Source organism: Procambarus clarkii, chromosome 55 (assembly GCF_040958095.1).
Source record: "Procambarus clarkii isolate CNS0578487 chromosome 55, FALCON_Pclarkii_2.0, whole genome shotgun sequence".
NCBI lineage: Eukaryota > Metazoa > Arthropoda > Malacostraca > Decapoda > Cambaridae > Procambarus > Procambarus clarkii.
Window position 1 is genome coordinate 24,077,030 of NC_091204.1, and position 22,875 is coordinate 24,099,904.

Genomic DNA, 22,875 nt, shown 5'->3' on the forward strand with positions numbered 1-22,875 from the left:
GGTGGCGGGTGGCGGCTGGTGGTGGGTGGCGGGTGGCGGCGGGTGGTGGGTGGTGGCGGCGGGTGGTGAGTGGCGGTGGTGGCTGGTGGTGGGTGGTGGCGGGTGGCGGCTGGTGGTGGGTGGTGGCGGGTGGCGGCTGGTGGAGGGTGGTGGCGGGTGGCGGCTGGTGGTGGGTGGTGGCGGGTGGCGGCTGGTGGTGGATGGTGGCGGGTGGCGGCTGGTGGTGGGTGGTGGCGGGTGGCGGCTGGTGGTGGCGGGTGGCGGCTGGTGGTGGGTGGTGGCGGGTGGCGGCTTTTGGTGGGTGGCGGCTGGTGGTGGGTGGCGGGTGGTGGCGGCGGGTGGCGGCTGGTGGTGGCGGTGGCTGGTGGCGGGTGGCGGCTGGTGGAGGGTGGTGGCGGGTGGCGGCTGGTGGTGGGTGGTGGCGGGTGGCGGCTGGTGGTGGATGGTGGCGGGTGGCGGCTGGTGGTGGGTGGTGGCGGGTGGCGGCTGGTGGTGGCGGGTGGCGGCTGGTGGTGGGTGGCGGGTGGCGGCGGGTGGCGGCTGGCGGGTGGGTGGCGGGTGGCGGTGGGTGGCGGCTGGTGGTGGGTGGTGGCGGGTGGCGGCTGGTGGTGGGTGGTGGCGGGTGGCGGCTGGTGGTGGGTGGCGGCTGGTGGTGGGTGGTGGCGGCTGGTGGTGGGCGGCGGGTCGTGGCGGCTGGTGGCGGCCAGCTGGGACACACCCTTCACCACTGAAGGTCTGAGCACAACTAACCATATGTCTCTCTCACCCACTAGCCCAGTGTTGCCAGCTCGCGCTCTCAAAATGTTTCCTTCAAAGATTGTATATTATCTTTGAACAACAAGTTTGATTATCAAGGAAATAATGCATATATTATTGTCACATTAATACTGTGCAATATCTTATTACATTCCTGCTAAATAATTATAATTTGAAACAGGACAAAAAATCCAACATATATATAAAAACCAACATTAGAGATCACGAGGCCTAGGCCTCGCCTGTGACCACACATCCTGCCTCCCTGGCCTGCTACCCTCTCACAACTCACACTCTTAACTCTCTCATAATCACTCTCACTCTCTTACTCTGTCACTCTTACTCTCTGTCACTCTTACTCTCTGTCACTCTTACTCTGTCACTCTTACTCTCTGTCACTCTTACTCTGTCACTCTTACACTCTGTCACTCTTACTCTCTGTCACTCTTACTCTCTGTCATTCTTACTCTGTCACTCTTACTCTCTGTCACTCTTACTCTCTGTCACTCTTACTCTCTGTCACTCTTACTCTCTGTCACTCTTACTCTCTGTCACTCGTACTCTGTCACTCTTACTCTGTCACTCTTACTCTCTGTCACTCTTACTCTCTGTCACTCTTACTCTGTCATTCTTACTCACTCACAGTCACCCTTAGCCATTCATACTCACTCTCTCACTCTTACTCTCATACTCTTACTCTCAATTACTCTTACTCTCAATCACTCTTACTCCCAATCACTCCTACTCCCAATCACTCCTACTCTCAATCACTCCTACTCTCATTCTTACTCTTACTCTTACTCCCAATCACTCTTACTCTCAATCACTCTTATTCTCATTCTTACTCTTACTCTCACTCTTACTCTTACTCTCAATCACTCTTACTCCCAATCACTCTTACTCTCAATCACTCTTACTCTCAATCACTCTTACTCTCAATCACTCTTACTCTCATTCTTACTCTTACTCACTCTTACTCTCAATCACTCTTATTCTCATTCTTACTCCTACTCCCAATCACTCTTACTCCCAATCACTCTTACTCCCAATCACTCTTACTCCCAATCACTCTTACTCTCAATCACTCTTACTCTCAATCACTCTTACTCTCAATCACTCTTACTCTCATTCTTACTCTTACTCACTCTTACTCCCAATCACTCTTATTCTCATTCTTACTCCTACTCCCAATCACTCTTACTCCCAATCACTCTTACTCTCAATCACTCTTACTCCCAATCACTCTTACTCTCAATCACTCTTACTCTCAATCACTTTTACTCTCAATCACTCTTACTCTCAATCACTCTTACTCTCAATCACTCTTACTCTCACTCTAACTCTCAATCACTCTTACGCACTATTACTCATTCTTTCTCTCAGTCATCCTTACTCACTCTCATACTCACTCTTACTCTGTCACTCTTACTCTCTGTCACTCTTACTCTCTGTCACTCTTATTCTCTGTCACTCTTACTCTCTGTCACTCTTACTCTCTGTCACTCTTACTCTGTCACTCTTACTCTCTGTCACTCTTACTCTCTGTCACTCTTACTCTCTATCACTCTTACTCTGTCATTCTTACTCTGTCACTCTTACTCACTCTCAGTCACCCTTACCCATTCATACTCACTCTCTCACTCTTACTCTCATACTCTTACTCTCAATTACTCTTACTCTCAATCACTCTTAGTCCCAATCACTCCTACTCCCAATCACTCCTACTCTCAATCACTCCTACTCTCATTCTTACTCTTACTCCCAATCACTCTTACTCTCAATCACTCTTATTCTCATTCTTACTCCTACTCTCACTCTAACTCCTACTCCCAATCACTCTTACTCCCAATCACTCTTACTCTCACTCTTACTCTTACTCCCAATCACTCTTACTCCCAATCACTCTTACTCTCAATCACTCTTACTCTCAATCACTCTTACTCTCACTAACTCTCAATCACTCTTACTCTCACTCTAACTCTCAATCACTCTTACTCTCATACTCACCCTTACTCTCAATCACTTTACTCTCACTCTTACTCATTCTGTCACCCTTACTCTCACTCTTACTCACTCTGTCACTCCTACTCACTCTCAGTCACTCTTACTTATACTCACTCTTACTCACACTTACACACTCTCAGGCACTCTCACTCACCTTCAGTCACTCTTACTCACTCTTACCCACTCTCGCTCACTCTTACTCACTCTAGTTAATAAGAACACGCCAATATAAGACAACAAAACGTTTTCAGATTCTTTCTCACCACTTTCCAGCAACTTTTATAATTATATAAATTATCTTAGGGAATAATACATAAATTATATATTTAAACATGATTAGTGGAATGCATAAGGAGTCAAATTGTGTTAAAAAGAGCGATTTTTAGAAAATTTGGAAAACTACATTTTTCTGTTCATATTATAACTAAATGGATTTTAAACGTTTCACTCAGCCAATATATATCATTCACAATTTATTAATGAATTTTACAAAAAAACACCATAAATTTTATATTTAAACATGTAAAAACTATTTGTTTTACATTTGGAAGAAAATAATTGTAGAAAAACAATTTATAATTAAACCTTTGTGTTTGGATTTTTTGAGTAAAAGTTTCTCAAAGGCTCTCCTGCACCATTCTCAATGCAAATCATTCCCACACCTATGGGAAGAGATAGGCGAACGTTGTGTAGATGATTTGTGTTTGCTGGGTAGCCCTTGAAACGAGTAAGTTCCCTTATATAACAAAAATCCTTTGAAATGGTTAAACACCCAATCTTAAACAAATAACCCTTGATCTGCAAAAATGACCATTTGAGAAATTAACTAATGAAATGAGTAAGTTCCCATATATAACAAAAATCCTTTGAAATGGTTAAACATCCAATCTTAAACAAATAACACTTGAAATGCAAAAACGTCCATTTGAGAAATTATCCCTTGAAATGAGTAAATGCCCATATATAACAAAAATTCTTTGAAATGCTTAAATATCCAATCTCTAACAAATAGCACTTGAAATGCATAAGTGACCATTTGAGAAATTAACTAATGAAATGAGTAAATGAATATGAGACAATGATTGACGAAACACAAAAGACAAGCAGGAATAATTATGTAAGTTAGAGCATGTCTGGTTGGACTAGATAAGTTAGGATACATCAGTTTGGGAATGTAAGATTAAGTTAGGTAAAGCAAGTTAGGTTAGGATAGGATAGGTAAGATAAGTTATATAAGTTAGGTAAGGTAAGGTAAGTTAGGTTAAGTTATGTAAGTTAGGTTAAGCAGGTTAAGTTATGTAAGTTAGGTTAAGCAGGTTAAGTTAGGTAAGGTAAGGTAAGTTAGGTAATGTAGGTATGTTAAGTTAGGTTAAGTTAAGTAAGTTAGGTAAATTAGGTAACTTAAGTTAGGATAGGTAAAGTTAGGTTAAACAGGTTAAGTTAGGTAAATGTAGGTAAGTTAGATAAGTTAGGGTAAGTTAAGTTAGAATAGGTAAAGTTAGGTTAAGCAGGTTAAGTTAGGTAATGTAGGTAAGTTAGGTTAAGCAGGATAAGTTAGGTAAATGTAGGTAAGTTTGGTAAGGTAAGGTAAGTTAGGTAATGTAGGTATGTTAAGTTAGGTTAAGTTAGGTAAGTTAGGTTAAGTTAAGTTAGGATAGGTAAAGTTAGGTTAAGCAGGTTAAGTTAGGTAATGTAGGTAAGTTAGGTTAAGCAGGATAAGTTAGGTAAATGTAGGTAAGGTAAGGTAAGTTAGGTAATGTAGGTATGTTAAGTTAGGTAAGTTAGGTAAGGTAAGGTAAGTTAGGTAATGTAGGTATGTTAAGTTAGGTAAGTTAGGTAAGGTAAGGTAAGTTAGGTAATGTAGGTAGGTTAAGTTAGGTAAGTTAGGTAAGTTAAGTTAGGATAGGTAAAGTTAGGTTAAGCAGGTTAAGTTAGGTAAATGTAGGTAAGTTAGGTTAGGTAAGTTAGGTATGATAGGTAAGGTAAGTTACGTTAGGATAGGTAAAGTTAGGTTAAGCAGGTTAAGTTAGGTAAATGTAGGTAAGGTAGGTTAGGTAAGTTAGGTATGATAGGTAAGGTAAGTTACGTTAGGATAGGTAAAGTTAGGTTTGAACAGTGTAGTTCAGAGAACAGTTTTAGCGTAAAGCAACTAAGAAAATATGTTTTAACAGAAGTGCAGGTTTGGTATGAAAAGCTGAACTAGTTACATTTGGAGAGAAATTTTATGACTGAAGATGTCTTAAAGAATAACATGATGGAAGAATGAGAGTTTCTTTGATGAACGAAGGTGTCTTAGAGAACAACTTTTGGAGAACGAAGGTGAATTAGAGATCGCTTTGATGACTCTGAGAATAACTTTGGTCAACGAAGATGGATTGGAAAGTTTCTCTAATGAACGAAGGTGACTTAACGATTAACTTTTATGATTTAGAGAACATCTTTGATGTCTTATAGAACAACATTGATGTTTTAGAGAACAATATTGATGTCTTAGAGAATAATTTTTACGTCTTAGAGAACAACTTTGAAGAGCAAGATTAACTTTAGATGTCTCTGAGAATAACTTTATAACATAAAAATTAACTTTAATGAACAAAAGTGAGTTACAAAATAACTTTGATGACTCTGTGATTAACTTTGATGACTTTGAGAACAAGTTTGATAGCTCTTAGAATAACTTTTGTGGACATGAGAATATCTTTGGATAACTCTGAGATTAACTTTGATGTCTTTGAAACAACTTTGATGAACGAGAGTGAGTTAGAGATTACCTTTGTTAACTCTGAGAATAACTTTGATGAACAAAGATGTTTTGGAAAGTTTCTCTGAAGAACCAAGGTGACTCTGAGATTAACTTCGACGTCTCTTGGAATAACTTTTGTGGACATGAGAATATCTTTGGATAACTCTGAGATTAACTTTGATGTCTTTGAAACAACTTTGATGAACGAGAGTGAGTTAGAGATTACCTTTGATAACTCTGAGATCAACTTTGATGAACAAAAGTGAGTTAGAGAAGAACATTGATGGCTTAGAGAGAATATCTTTGATGAAAGATGATGTCTTAGATTAACTTTGACGTCTCTTGGAATAACTTTGATGACTTTGAGAACAAGTTTGATAGCTCTGAGAATGACTTTGATGACTCTGAGATTAATTTTAAAGAAACGAAGATGTCTTAGAAAGTTTCTCTGGCGAACGAAAGGTTACTTAGAGATTAACTTTTATGTCTCTGAGAATAACTTTAATGTCTCTGAGAATAGCTTTTTGCCTCTGAGAATAACTTTGATGTCTTAAAGGATGTCTTTGATGTCTCAAAGGATGTCTTTGAGTGCAACTTTGATGAACGAGAGTGAGTTAGAGATTACCTTTGTTAACTCTGAGATTAACTTTGATGAACGAGAAAATACTTTTTGATGACATAGAGAATAATTTTGATAACTCTGAGAATAACTTTTATGCCTCTGAGATTAGCTTTAATGAACGAAGATGTCTTAGAAAGTTTCTCTGATGAATGAAAGGCTACTTAAAGAACAGCATTTTGATGACTGAGATTAACTTTTTGATGACTCTGAGAATAACTTATCTATCGCTGTAATAACGCTGTATCTATCGATAGCAGGCGGCTTGACGTTTGCGAGGCACTACACATCAAGAAGTCAACACCAGCAATCAACAGCCAATTATTGCACAACTATATTCTACCCACCTCAAGACTCCGCTCCAATATAGAAGCATCAAGAAATATGGACCAATAGGCTTTCTACAAACACTTCTATTCAATATCCATTGTTTCGTGTTCTGTCTTGTGTTGATGAAATTAATACCCTATTAATACTCTTGTTCTGTCTTGTGTTGATGAAATTAATACCCTATTAATACCACATCTTGTTCTGTCTTGTGTTAATGCCACATCACCCCTTCCACCTCACTCAAATGTAGATATAAAAACAGAGATGCGTAAGTTCTATTCAGTTGTGTATTTGTGAACTAAAGTCTTTGAAAATGTAATAAGTTTTACGAAACGCGCTCGTGTCGCGTCAGACTAGAAATAAAAATGAATTTTGGAGAATTGATTTTTGATTTACCTCCAACAGTGAAACGAAATGTACGAAAAATTGAGAAAATTCGCGTTAGAATTATTAATCTTACTTTTTCGGTCATATTTAATAATATATGTCTACAGGAAAGACTGCTACCAATATATATATATATATATATATATATATATATATATATATATATATATATATATATATATATATATATATATATATATATATATATATATATATATTTTTTTTTTTTTTTTTTTTTTTTTTTTTTAAAGGGAAGGGAGTACCACCTCTGGCTGGAAGAAGGGGGACCCATAGCCTCGGAGGAAACCACACATAACGCATTGGAGGGAATGTGGGTCCCCTCCAATACAGTTTCTGTGTGCTTTTCTCCTACCACCCCCTTCCCTTTTGTTTTTTTCCTTTATTATGTATTTAAAGGTTACAAAACATACAAGACAAATGCCTAAAGGTTATGGATGTCTTGAAGCTCCTCCGCTTCTGGACAGGACGCAGGACGCAGCAAGCATTTCCCCTCTGGATCGCCACACTGAGACGCTGAAATAAAAAACTGGAAGCCCTTGGGTCTCTGGTGACGTCAATGAGCTTGGACCCCAAATGATATATATATATATATATATATATATGTGTGTGTGTGTATATCACGAAAATAAACACGTGATTAAGAATGTGACAATGTCAGACCACGGAGGAAAAATGAAACAGGAAATTTCCTTAAGTACTTTCATATATTAAATACATCTTCAGAAGGTCCTTCTGAAGATGTATTTAATATACGAAAGTACTTAAGGAAATTTCCTGTTTCATTTTTCCTCCGTGGTCTGACATTGTCATATATATATATATATATATATATATATATATATATAACTGAAAACTCACACCCCAGAAGTGACTCGAACCCATACTACCAGGAGCAACGCAACTGGTATGTACAGGGACGCCTTAATCCGCTTGACCATCACGACCGGACATAAGGAAGTGATATGTAATCGGATGGTTTCTTGGGCATAGCATTTTATCAAATCACCTCATTCTTTGGGGCACACGTGAAGAACACAAATGCAAACAAGCCTGAATGGTCCCCAGGACTATATACAACTGAAAACTCACACCCCAGAAGTGAAGTTACCATCCGAGTGCCGGCGGGGAAGTGGTTCGAATAGCTTAGGCTATCACTTCCTTATGTCCGGTCGTGATGGTCAAGCGGATTAAGGCATCCCTGTACATACCAGTTGCGTTGCTCCTGGCAGTATGGGTTCGAGTCACTTCTGGGGTGTGAGTTTTCAGTTGTATATAGTCCTGGGGACCATTCAGGCTTGTTTGCATATATATATATATATATATATATATATATATATATATATATATATATATATATATATATATATATATATATATATATATATGTCGTACCTAGTAGCCAGAACGCACTTCTCAGCCTACTATGCAAGGCCCGATTTGCCTAATAAGCCAAGTTTTCATGAATTAATTGTTTTTCGACTACCTAGCTTACATAACCTAACCTAACCTAACTTTTTCGGCTACCTAACCTAACCTATAAAGATAGGTTAGGTTAGGTTAGGTAGGGTTGGTTAGGTTCGGTCATATATCTACATTAATTTTAGGTCCAATAAAATAAAATTGACCTCATTCATAATGAAATGGGTAGCTTTATCATTTCATAAGAAAAAAGTTAGAGAAAATATATTAATTCATGAAAACTTGGCTTATTAGGCAAATCGGGCCTTGCATAGTAGGCTGAAAAGTGTGTTCTGGCTACTAGGTACGACATATATATATAATATATATATATATATATATATATATATATATATATATATATATATATATATATATATATATATATATATATATATATATATATATATATATATATGTCGTACCTAGTAGCCAGAACGCACTTCTCAGCCTACTATGCAAGGCCCGATTTGCCTAATAAGCCAAGTTTTCATTAATAAATTGTTTTTCGACTACCTAACCTACCTAACCTAACCTAACCTAACTTTTTCGGCTACCTAACCTAACCTAACCTATAAAGATAGGTTAGGTTAGGTTAGGTAGGGTTGGTTAGGTTCGGTCATATTTCTACGTTAATTTTAACTCCAATAAAACAAATTGACCTCATACATAATGAAATGGGTAGCTTTATCATTTCATAAGAAAAAAATTAGAGAAAATATATTAATTCAGGAAAACTTGGCTTATTAGGCAAATCGGGCCTTGCATAGTAGGCTGAGAAGTGCGTTCTGGCTACTAGGTACGACATATATATATATATATATATATATATATATATATATATATATATATATATATATATATATATGTCGTACCTAGTAGCCAGAATGCACTTCTCAGCCTACTATGCAAGGCCCGATTTGCCTAATAAGCCAAGTTTTCATGAATTAATAAATTTTCTCTAATTTTTTTCTTATGAAATGATAAAGCTACCCATTTCATTATGTATGAGGTCAATTTTTTTTATTGGAGTTAAAATTAACGTAGATATATGACCGAACCTAACCAACCCTACCTAACCTAACCTAACCTATCTTTATAGGTTAGGTTGGGTTAGGTAGCCGAAAAAGTTAGGTTAGGTTAGGTTAGGTAGGTTAGGTAGTCGAAAAACAATTAATTCATGAAAACTTGGCTTATTAGGCAAATCGGGCCTTGCATAGTAGGCTGAGAAGTGCGTTCTGGCTACTAGGTACGACATATATAAATATATATATATATATATATATATATATATATATATATATATATATATATATATATATATATATATATATGTCGTACCTAGTAGCCAGAACGCACTTCTCAGCCTACTATGCAAGGCCCGATTTGCCTAATAAGCCAAGTTTTCATGAATTAATTGTTTTTCGACTACCTAACCTACCTAACCTAACCTAACCTAGCTTTTTCGGCTACCTAACCAAACCTAACCTATAAAGATAGGTTAGGTTAGGTTAGGTAGGGTTGGTTAGGTTTGGTCATATATCTACGTTAATTTTAACTCCAATAAAAAAAAATTGACTTCATACATAATGAAATGGGTAGCTTTATCATTTCATAAGAAAAAAATTAGAAAAAATATATTTATTCAGGAAAACTTGGCTTATTAGGCAAATCGGGCCTTGCATAGTAGGCCAAAAAGTGAGTTCTGGCTACTAGGTACGACATATATATATATATATATATATATATATATATATATATATATATATATATATATATATATATATATATATATATATATATATATATATATATATATATATATATATATATATATATGCTGCTGAGCCACAGCAACACGTGGCTGGGTACTGGTAGTATTTAATAAATTATTAGAGTCAGGCAGAGTGCCAGAGCCGTGCAGGGTTGCTAATGTGGTACCAATTTTTCAGAAAAGAGATAGATTACTTGCGTCAAACTATCGGCCAATTAGCCTAGCGTCTATTGTGGGAAAGTTACTTGAATCGATAATTGCAAATACTATTCGTCTTCATCTTGAAAACATAAAAATTCAATGATTCACATCATAGTTTTACAAATGGCCGTTCGTGTTTAACAAATTTGCTCTCATGTTATTCCAGCATAGTTGAGGCAGTTGATAGTGGTAAGGTTTGTGACGTTGTGTACCTTGACTTTAGCAAGTACCTTGAGTAGTACTTTAGCAAGGGATTTTAGTACCTTGAGGAGGCCTGGTTGTTGGAAAGTTTCCAACACAAATACATCATACTTGTATTATAATACATCATTATTGTATTAACCCATAATAATTACTAACACTACTAATATGTAGAATTAATTCAATTAATGTTTCTATTATGAAGCAATATATTTGCCAAATTCTTCCTAGTCAGAGTGACGACGTGAGGAACGACAGGCTAAAATATGAATCTCTCCACATTTAGTTGCATCTAAACAGTTTAGTTAATTACGTTCCTTTACTAAGGATAATCGTTTATTTGGTTTATTATTTACATAGCATATTATTGCTTACTGAATTCGTTTATTTAGGTGAATTAATATCTACAGTGGAAATTATTATTGTATAAAACGATTTATATAAAATTTCTGAATGCAGTCTTAATAAGCTGACTTGCATTGTGCAAAAATATATTGCACCTTAATACAATATTTAGTGACATAAGCACTTGTTACCAGTCCTTACTTCCCTTATTAATTATAAGTAAAATAGAATACTTTAAGCTCGAGAATACTTTGAGCGGGCTGCGCATACGTATCGCAACTAAGAGAGGAAGGAGATGCCACCTGTGTAGACGACGCCATATTATCAGCGTGTTACCAACGTGCAACAGAGAGTAACATCACGATCTTGTTATTGTCTTTAAATTTCGCTCCAACAACCACGAGAGCGATGTCACGTTATTTGGCTCATCACGGCAGTGTCCAAGGAACTAATCAATTCTCCAGCCCATAATTGACGTCTTATCACGGCAGCTGAAGACAAGGGACCTGGAATCGTTCCTACATCAACAGCCACTTGGCCCGGCAACTATTAATAACCTTTCTTGTAACACTGTGATCACATGTTATTTTTTAGGGTAGTTGTCGTTAGGCTGAGACATTACAACAAAAATCCAGTACGTCTCCTCTCTAGCAATATTTATTTCTAGCAATTTATATAGGAATATATTATATTAATGTTTGCAGAAGAATTTTGCAGTGACAGATATTTTAGGAAGAATTCGCATGTATCTGTAGTTAATTACGTAAAAGAGCTCTACATTGTAATTGCCTTTCAGCTCCCGGGATCATGCCAACAGAGGTGCTAGGCTTCCCCACCTTCACGTGCAACAATTTGTCCGACGCAATACGTCGTCAGTGGAGAGTGGCAACCGATTTCATCTCACTTAATTTCACAGCTAAGCTGTTAATTGTTATTGTAGAGATACTAACCAATATAGATACTTTAATGATCTCCTATTGAGATCAATATTACTAACCCTTTATTTTAGTAATATTATTCTATATTATTGTAGCATCCTGAGTCACATTCACCTGTAATTACTATTACCTAATTCATTCCATGTTCAATTTAATTTACTAACAACATTATGAACGGTGACGAATCACACTTGTTCCTAGATATATATGAATTTCTAGTAATAACCCCCCCCCCCAATGTTGATATTTGAGGCTTTTAACTCTAATTAATTAGTAATACAGTCTATTCATTCTCTTTAAGTGATTGTTAAATAATTTCACATATATAGGCACTGGTTCTATAGCGTCATTCATATAATCCCTTTATTTGTTTTCCCTCTTTTCTCAAAAGTGGGTGGTCCTTCGAGTATATTAATTCTCTTAATTAAATAATTCCATATTTGAGTCAAAGTCCCAGATACCCAACACTAGTTGACGACCGGGCCGCAGGGACGCTAAACCCTGGAAGCACCTCAAGGTAAGGTAGCAAAGCTTTTGATATAGTATTGGGTGTGCTATGTTCTGTTTGATTGGGGCATGGCAATACCAAGGTTTGCAAGGAGTTAGTATAGGTGGGGTTGAGTCAGAGCTAGAAGGTGTTGCAAGTGGAGTGCCTCAAGGTTCTGTCCTAGGACCTCTGTTATTCATAATATATATGAATGATATTGATTCAGATTTGACTAGCAATATTTGCAAATTTCCTGGTGATACAAAAATGAGGGGGAAATAAACACGGAAAAAGACTCTCTCTATCACTTCAAGACGATCTAAATGAGGTAGTATGAAATGGTCAAAAGATTGGCAGATGCAGCTTAATGCTGACAAATGTAAGGTTTTGAGGCTTGGTTAATGATGATATAGCTACAAGATACGACCTACATGGTGTTGAGATTGCGAAGTCTGATTGCGAAAGGGATCTGAGAGTTATGATTAGTAAGAATTTAAAACCAAAAAATCAAAGCATAAATGTTCGTAATAAGAAACGTAGCGTACTGGGAATTAACCCCATCCCACTGCCGGCACTCTGTACCGTCAGAGTGACGGCGGGGGATGGGAAATTCGCCTCGGCTACCATCCTCTTCTGTCCGGTCGTGATGATCGAGTAGTTAAGGGATCCTGTACATCAGTTGCAGAGTGCTTCTGGCAGTATAGGTTCGAGTCACATCTGAGGTATGAGTTTTCAGTTATATATACATATATATATATATATATATATATATATATATATATATATATATATATATATATATATATATATATATATATTTATATATATATATATATATATATATATATATATATGTATATATATATATATATATATATATATATATATATATATATATATATATATATATATATATGTCGTACCTAGTAGCCAGAACGCACTTCTCAGCCTATTATGCAAGGCCCGATTTGCCTAATAAGCCAAGTTTTCACGAATTAATATATTTACTATAATTTTTTTCTTATGAAATGATAAAGCAACCCTTTTCTCTATGTATGAGGTCAATTTTTTTTTATTGGAGTTAAAATTAACGTAGATATATGACCGAACCTAACCAACCCTACCTAACCTAACCTAACCTATATTTATAGGTAAGGTTAGGTTAGGTAGCCAAAAAAAGCTAGGTTAGGTTAGGTTAGGTAGGTTAGGTAGACGAAAAAACATTAATTCATGAAAACTTGGCTTATTAGGCAAATCGGGCCTTGAATAGTAGGCTGAGAAGTGCGTTCTGGCTATTAGGTACGACATATATATATATATATATATATATATATATATATATATATATATATATATATATATATATATATATATATATGTCGTACCTAGTAGCCAGAACGCACTTCTCAGCCTACTATGTGTTACGGTGCCCTCTCCTATTTCTTTCGTTTGCCGGCTTAAAGAGTCATATCAGCTCTCCCTACTGATTCTCTGAGGTTCAGGGAATCTATTGATATATGTGGCGACCAGACCGGCTGCCAGTTAAGGGAAAGAAGTTATATTATAAGTTGTAAATAAAGGAAAATTGGCGCCCTGTTATAAAATGAAACAGTATCCCCTACGACAGATATGACCTTTTGGAAGGGAGACAAGCCGATCACGGATTGGCCGACGTAGGTCGCGGGCGACCAATCAGGGCCCGCCATGACGTCACCGAGTGCCCCGGGCGGCGCCAACGTCAGAGTTGTACTGACCGTGGAAGCGACAGGACGCGCCTCGGTCTGCTCTCAAAGATTGGAGGCTCTGCAAGCCTTGTTCAGTGGATTGAGCTGGCCTGCGCAGCCTACCACAGTTATTGGAGACCCTGCGCTTCTGGGAAGCAAAAGAGGAACCAAGTTCAGTGAGCAGAGAAGTGCCCAAACTTGGAAAATAGTCGGCGACGACGCTGGGCGGCGCCGCTGGCTGGACGTTGAGGTCTGGAAGGTGGGCGAGCAAGCTAGCTGTGACTGGGGTCACATCCACTGAGAATCTTGGAAGGACGACACCGTGCCTAGGACAAGGAGCGACGCCCTGTGGGAGAGGCGAGTGTGGGGAAAAATAGTGATTAGCTCAGCGCCCATCGATGAACCAGGATTGGGGCAGCTGAACCTCAGGGATTGGAACGGCGACGACGCGAAGGCTTCACGACACCTGAGGACCTGTGGAACGCCCTGGATCGTCGAGGATCGACCCAAGGAAGCGTGGGACCCTCACACCATCGAGGGACAGGCGTCGTGAGCCAGGAGTGTAAGGTAGATCATTTTCCCTCCCATTACCCCTTGTATGAGTAGGCTAGTTAGGCCACAATATTTACTCGTGTATGTGGCAGCAAGACTTTATTACTTTAATAGTAGAGTAGGCTGCAAGGCAGCTTGTGTCCAGGACTGTCAGAGAGGACAGTGTGTATGGATGGCAGGACAGTGAAGAAGAGGTGCCGACGTGGTGAAGAGGCCCTCCTGTGAGAGTGTGAGACTCCTGTCTTCCTGCCCAGTTGAAGGAGAGTTGGAGGTCGTGGAAGAAGAGGCTGACGATCTCCAGACTCATCATCCATATTCCATATTCATGTATTACTTGTGATTGTGTGTGTGTGTTCATGTAATTTGCGTCAGTAAATCCACACATTTTATTACTGTGTTTGAGTGTGCCTCCATTTGTGATATTTCTCTATGAGCATACATTTCTGGCTACAAACGATATATGATACACCCACTGAACTGCATTGCTGGGGTGCAGATATAATAACCCAGCTGGCGACCTTGCTAAGAGGAAGATAGAGAAGACAGGCGGGAAAGGAGTTCCTGCAACCTTTTTTTGTCTGGCAGGCAAGACTCAGGGAGGTTATGGTTATAGGTAAGCCTGAGTCTTCCTTCACTCCCCCACGGGTCTAGGCCGGAACTGTTAACAGCAGTTTCCCCGTGTTTGACTGAAGGGCTTCCAGGGTGAATCAGTGGCACCCCTTTGTGGTGGAAGCAAAGACCTGCGGAGGTGGGCATTGTTGGTCCTCTCTTGTGTGACCAAGGAGACTCCGGTGAATCCAGGGAGTCGGAGGGGCTGAGTATTTGGGCCTTTGAGCCCCTAGCAACCGAGTGTTAGCAGAGCCCCGGACCGCCCACCCCCACGTGACAAGAGAACTGGCGACCTCGCCAGGATTCGAACCCCAGTAGCCAAGAACTGGGAACTTCGCCAGGAAGCGTGGATCAAGCTACAGTGTGGACCAAATTGCAAGACAAGTATTGCCAGGGTACTAATACAGTGTGGCCAGTGAATTCGGTGGTACTGTTACTCAACCAGCTAAGGGACTGAAACGGTGAAATTAGTGCCTACTAACGTGTCTGTGCTGTCGTGTATGCTCAATGATATAGAGATGGAGGAAGACAAAGTAAAGAAATTTATTGACACAAGGGACGAGAGAATTTTGGAAGAGTATACCAAGGCCCAGCTCCAACAAGTGGCAAACCACTTTGGGATCAGGTTGAGGACGACTAAGGTAGCGGAGCGAAGGATTGAGATCATGGCACAGCTCACAGCTCGAGAGGAAGCGACGGGAGAGGAGCCATCTCAAGAGGAGCCGTCCCGAGGAGAGCCGTCGCAAGGTGAACCGTCCCGACTAGGGCCACCCCAAGCGCCTACCAGTGTGGAGAGAATTCACAGTGAACATGGGAGCAGTGGAAGGTCCAGCTGTAGTAAGAGGAGCCTGCAACTGGAAATAATGAAGATACAACTGGAAGCCCAGCTGCGACGAGAGGAGAGAGAAGCGCAAATGCAGCGAGAGGAACGTGCGGCTGAGCTGCAGCGAGAGGAACGTGCGGCTGAGCTGCAGCGAGAGGAACGTGCGGCTGAGCTGCAGCGAGAGGAACGTGCGGCTGAGCTGCAGCGAGAGGAGCGAGAAGCTCGGCTGCAGCGAGAAGAAGGAGAGAGACAACTGCGACTGGAGGAGATAAGGGCAAAGAAAGAAGTCGAATTGCGTCGCGTTGAACGTGGTCTGCCCTCACTACCTGCACGGCGGGATGACCTCAAGGTAAGGGAACGTGACTTACCTACGTTCGAACCACAAGAAGCTGAGGCGTTCTTCGAACACTTTGAACGGATAGCGACTCTGAAGGAGTGGCCGGAAGATGATTGGGCTGCTCTGGTCCAGGGCAGGTTGACTGGTGAGGCCCGGGAAGCCTATAACATGCTGGACCTAGAGGAGTGTACTAGTTATGACGCGATTAAGAATGCGGTTCTCCACTCATTCCGGCTGACTCCGGAGATGTACCGGAAGCGGTTCAGAGAGTGTACAAGAGCGTCGGGAAAGACTTACGCCGAGACCGCCAGGGATATGGAACGGAAATTCCTACGATGGTTGAAGGCGGAGGAAGCGGAGTCGGTGGATGATGTTAAACGACTGATAGTGATGGAGAAGTTCATGTCGGTGCTCCATCCTGAGTTGCGAGTAAGGGTGAGAGAAGCAGGTATTAAGGACCTGAAGGCTGTAGCGGATCGAGCCGACATGCTGGAGGAGGCACTACATATCAGGAGGGAGGGGCCGCCCAGACACTCGCCTTACCCCAGGTCGGGAGGGAACTTTAGGAGTTCAGGAGGAGCGAGGACGAGTGGGGACTCTCCCAAGAGTAGTGTGCCCGATGAAGTAACGTGGTTCAAGAGCTCAAGAGACGCGGGGAGGAAGCCCCAAGCTGTGAGCAGTGGACCTAACTCGGGAGCGAGTGCTGCAGTCCCGGACACGACGACAGGGAGTCCAAGGAGGACCCAGGGGACGTCTGCAAGTGGTACCGCCAGAGTGACTAGCGAGTGGCCGCCCAGGGGAGGCAGCCGATGCTACAACTGTGGTGTGAGAGGACATTATGCCCGCGAGTGTGAGGAGCACCAAAGGAATGTAGGATTAATGTTGGAAGAGGAGAGAGTGTTTGTTCACACCCCATATTATAGTGGACCCAACGTGAATGGTTGGGAAATGAAGTTGGGTGAACATCCCTTCGTTTTCGAGGCCAACGTGAAGTTTGGAAAGTCAGACCCAGTGGAGGTTGCCGTGCTTCGAGATACGGGTGCTGACATAAGTATGGTGACCAGGAGTATTCTCCCCAAGGAATTTAATGATTCACCTGTGGGAGTGGTGAGGATACGCAGTGTGGGGGAGGAATACAGGTTGCCACTTCACGAAGTACAGCTGATTGCCGACTGCGGAGTCGAGAAAGCTATAGTAGCTGTAGCCCCTAAGTTACCCCTAGAGCATGTACAGATGGTGCTGGGTAATGACCTCGGAGGAGGCAGGATACAACCCGATTGGGCCAGGAGTGCCTATGTTGCAAGCAGCGGTACAACCCTGCCAGGTGAGGTATCGGTCGTTCCAGATGGTGGTGAGGAAGCCGACTTTGCCAGGGAAAACGTCGCCAGAGACGACGACAACGAGGGCGAGAGTGCAGAGAGGTCGTCGGAGGTTGTGGAAAACCCCGACGAAGCCCTCCGACTAAGCCTGATGATGCGTGTGGAGGAGTGGCGAGGAGCAGCGGTACAAACGCCTGGGGCGGTGAAGAGGCTGCAGACCGCACTCCCTCCATACAGAAACGTGAATAAAGTAAGCTCAGCGGATGAGCGAACGGCAGTGAGGGGCAGAGTGGAGGAGCCACGACGCAAGGCACCCTATGCCGGCCAGATGAATAGTGGTAGATGCAAGATGAACCACCGTAGTGAGGTGAGCCACAGGGAGGTGGATGAGCCCAACCACGAACCGAAGAAGACGTCTGCAGGGAAGAGAATCTCATGGAGGAGTGAAGATGTTCGTCGGGAACGAAGGAGCGAGTGGTATAGAAAAGGCAATACGAAGAAAGCAGAGAATAGGTACACCCAGGGTAGGCGCCAGCCTAACCAGAGGGGCATTGGGCCATCGCAAAAGCCTAGTGTGGAAGAGAGGAAGCTGCTGGATGGAGTACAGGTTACAAGTGCCACTGTGAGGAGACAACGCACCTACGAGAGAAGAGGAACCGAGAAGAGAGAAGATTGGCGAAGAAGAGATCATGAGAGGAAACATGGAGTACCTGTAGGACGCAGTGGAAATGCAAGACTATCTCGGAGTGCACGACGCGGTGGAGGCGCCGCATGCACTGAATCTCACAGTGGTAACGAGCCGTGGGAGTACACTTGTAGCCACGGAGAGAGGATTTCTTGTAGGTGTTCAGGGAACACCCATCACACCCGGTACTATGCGAGGTGGAGATACAATGAGGCAAGTGACTGGCAAGGTGGTACGAGCCACGTCACCAACTGGAGGAGTGACACTTCAGGAACGGAGGGAGCAAGAGTATTGATGGCCCTCTTGAGTGCTGCTCTTCCGATATGACTCTTATTTTAAGGGGAGGGGTATGTTACGGTGCCCTCTCCTATTTCTTTCGTTTGCCGGCTTAAAGAGTCATATCAGCTCTCCCTACTGATTCTCTGAGGTTCAGGGAATCTATTGATATATGTGGCGACCAGACCGGCTGCCAGTTAAGGGAAAGAAGTTATATTATAAGTTGTAAATAAAGGAAAATTGGCGCCCTGTTATAAAATGAAACAGTATCCCCTACGACAGATATGACCTTTTGGAAGGGAGACAAGCCGATCGCGGATTGGCCGACGTAGGTCGCGGGCGACCAATCAGGGCCCGCCATGACGTCACCGAGTGCCCCGGGCGGCGCCAACGTCAGAGTTGTACTGACCGTGGAAGCGACAGGACGCGCCTCGGTCTGCTCTCAAAGATTGGAGGCTCTGCAAGCCTTGTTCAGTGGATTGAGCTGGCCTGCGCAGCCTACCACAGTTATTGGAGACCCTGCGCTTCTGGGAAGCAAAAGAGGAACCAAGTTCAGTGAGCAGAGAAGTGCCCAAACTTGGAAAATAGTCGGCGACGACGCTGGGCGGCGCCGCTGGCTGGACGTTGAGGTCTGGAAGGTGGGCGAGCAAGCTAGCTGTGACTGGGGTCACATCCACTGAGAATCTTGGAAGGACGACACCGTGCCTAGGACAAGGAGCGACGCCCTGTGGGAGAGGCGAGTGTGGGGAAAAAATAGTGATTAGCTCAGCGCCCATCGATGAACCAGGATTGGGGCAGCTGAATCTCAGGGATTGGAACGGCGACGACGCGAAGGCTTCACGACACCTGAGGACCTGTGGAACGTCCTGGATCGTCGAGGATCGACCCAAGGAAGCGTGGGAACCTCACACCATCGAGGGACAGGCGTCGTGAGCCAGGAGTGTAAGGTAGATCATTTTTCCCTCCCATTACCCCTTGTATGAGTAGGCTAGTTAGGCCACAATATTTACTTGTGTATGTGGCAGCAAGACTTTATTACTTTAATAGTAGAGTAGGCTGCAAAGCAGCTTGTGTCCAGGACTGTCAGAGAGGACAGTGTGTATGGATGGCAGGACAGTGAAGAAGAGGTGCCGACGTGGTGAAGTGGCCCTCCTGTGAGAGTGTGAGACTCCTGTCTTCCTGCCCAGTTGAAGGAGTGTTGGAGGTCGTGGAAGAAGAGGCTGACGATCTCCAGACCCATTATCCATATTCCATATTCATGTATTACTTGTGATTGTGTGTGTGTGTTCATGTAATTTGCATCAGTAAATCCACACATTTTATTACTGTGTTTGAGTGTGCCTCCATTTATGATATTTCTCTGTGAGCATACATTTCTGGCTACAAACAATATATAATACACCCACTGAACTGCATTGCTGGGGTGCAGATATAATAACCCAGCTGGCGACCTTGCTAAGAGGAAGATAGAGAAGACAGGCGGGAAAGGAGTTCCTGCAACCTTTTTTTGTCTGGCAGGCAAGACTCAGGGAGGTTATGGTTATAGGTAAGCCTGAGTCTTCCTTCACTCCCCCACGGGTCTAGGCCGGAACTGTTAACAGCAGTTTCCCCGTGTTTGACTGAAGGGCTTCCAGGGTGAATCAGTGGCACCCCTTTGTGGTGGAAGCAAAGACCTGCGGAGGTGGGCATTGTTGGTCCTCTCTTGTGTGACCAAGGAGACTCCGGTGAATCCAGGGAGTCGGAGGGGCTGAGTATTTGGGCCTTTGAGCCCCTAGCAACCGAGTGTTAGCAGAGCCCCGGACCGCCCACCCCCACGTGACATATGCAAGGCCCGATTTGCCTAATAAGCCAGGTTTTCCTGAATTAATATATTTTCTCTAATTTTTTTCTTGTGAAATGATAAAGCTACCCATTTCATTACGTATGAGGTCAATTTTTTTTATTGGAGTTAAAAATAACATAGATATATGACCGAACCTAACCAACCCTACCTAACCTAACCTAACCTATCTTTACAGGTTAGGTTAGGTTAGGTAGCCGAAAAAGTTAGGTTAGGTTAGGTTAGGTAGTCGAAAAACAATTAATTCATGAAAACTTGGCTTATTAGGCAAATTGGGCCTTGCATAGTAGGCTGAGAAATGCGTTCTGGCTAGTAGGTACGACATATATATATATATATATATATATATATATATATATATATATATATATATATATATATATATATATATATATACATATGTCGTACCTAATAGCCAGAACGCACTTCTCAGCCTACTATTCAAGGCCCGATTTGCCTAATAAGCCAAGTTTTCACGAATTCATGTTTTTTCGTCTACCTAACCTACCTAACCTAACCTAACCTAGCTTTTTTTGGCTACCTAACCTAACCTTACCTATAAATATAGGTTAGGTTAGGTTAGGTAGGGTTGGTTAGGTTCGGTCATATATCTACGTTAATTTTAACTCCAATAAAAAAAAATTGACCTCATACATAGAGAAAAGGGTTGCTTTATCATTTCATAAGAAAAAAATTATAGTCAATATATTAATTCAGGAAAACTTGGCTTATTAGGCAAATCGGGCCTTGAATAGTAGGCTGAGAAGTGAGTTCTGGCTACTAGGTACGACATATATATATATATATATATATATATATATATATATATATATATATATATATATATATATATATATATAGGTAGCCGACAATATATATATATATAATATATATATATATATATATATATATATATATATATATATATATATATATATATATATATATATATATATATATATATAAATGTTATATATATATGTCGTACCTAGTAGCCAGAACACACTTTTCAGCCTACTATGCAAGGCCCGATTTGCTTAATAAGCCAAGTTTTCATGAATTAATATATTTTCTCTAACTTTTTTCTTATGAAATGATAAAGCTACCCATTTCATTATGAATGAGGTCAATTTTATTTTATTGGACCTAAAATTAATGTAGATATATGACCGAACCTAACCAACCCTACCTAACCTAACCTAACCTATCTTTATAGGTTAGGTTAATATATATATATATATTTATATATATATATATATATATATATATATATATATATATATATATATATATATATATATTTATATATATATATATATATATATATATATATATATATATATATATATATATATATATATATATATATATATATATATATATATATTAGTATATTTTGGTAGCAGTCTTTCCTGTAGACATATATTATTAAATAAGACCGAAAAAGTAAGATTAATAATTCTAACACGAATTTTCTCGATCTTTCGTACGTTTCTTTTCACTGTTGGTGGTATTTCAAAAATCAATTCTCCAAAATTCATTTTTATTTCTAGTCTGACGCGACACTTGAGCGCGTTTCGTAAAACTTATTACATTTTCAAAGACTTTAGTTTACACATACACAACTGAATACAACTTACACATCTTCTATTTGTTTATATCTACATTTGAGTGAGGTGGATGGGGTAAGGTGGTATTAATAGGGTATTAAATTCCTAAACACAAGACAGAACACGAAACAATGGGTATTGAATGGAAGTGATTGTAGAAAGCCTATTGGTCCATATTTCTTGATGCTTCTATATTGGAGCGGAGTCTTGAGGTGGGTAGAATATAGTTGTGCATTAATTGGCTGTTGATTGCTGGTGTTGACTTCTTAATGTGTAGTGCCTCGCAGACGTCAAGCCGCCTGCTATCGCTGTATCTATCGATGATTTCTGTGTTGTTTACAAGGATTTCTCTGGCGATGGTTTGGTTGTGGGAAGAGATTATATGTTCCTTAATGGAGCCTTGTTGCTTATGCATCGTTAAACGCCTAGAAAGAGATGTTGTTGTCTTGCCTATATACTGTTTTTTTTTGGAGCTTACAGTCCCCAAGAGGGCATTTGAAGGCATAGACGACGTTGGTCTCTTTTAAAGCGTTCTGCTTTGTGTCTGGAGAGTTTCTCATGAGTAGGCTGGCCGTTTTTCTGGTTTTATAGTAAATCGTCAGTTGTATCCTCTGATTTTTGTCTGTAGGGATAACGTTTCTATTAACAATATCTTTCAGGAACCTTTCCTCCGTTTTATGAGCTGTGGAAAAGAAGTTCCTGTAAAATAGTCTAATAGGGGGTATAGGTGTTGTGTTAGTTGTCTCTTCAGAGGTTGCATGGCATTTCACTTTCCTTCTTATGATGTCTTCGACGAAACCATTGGAGAAGCCGTTGTTGACTAGGACCTGCCTTAC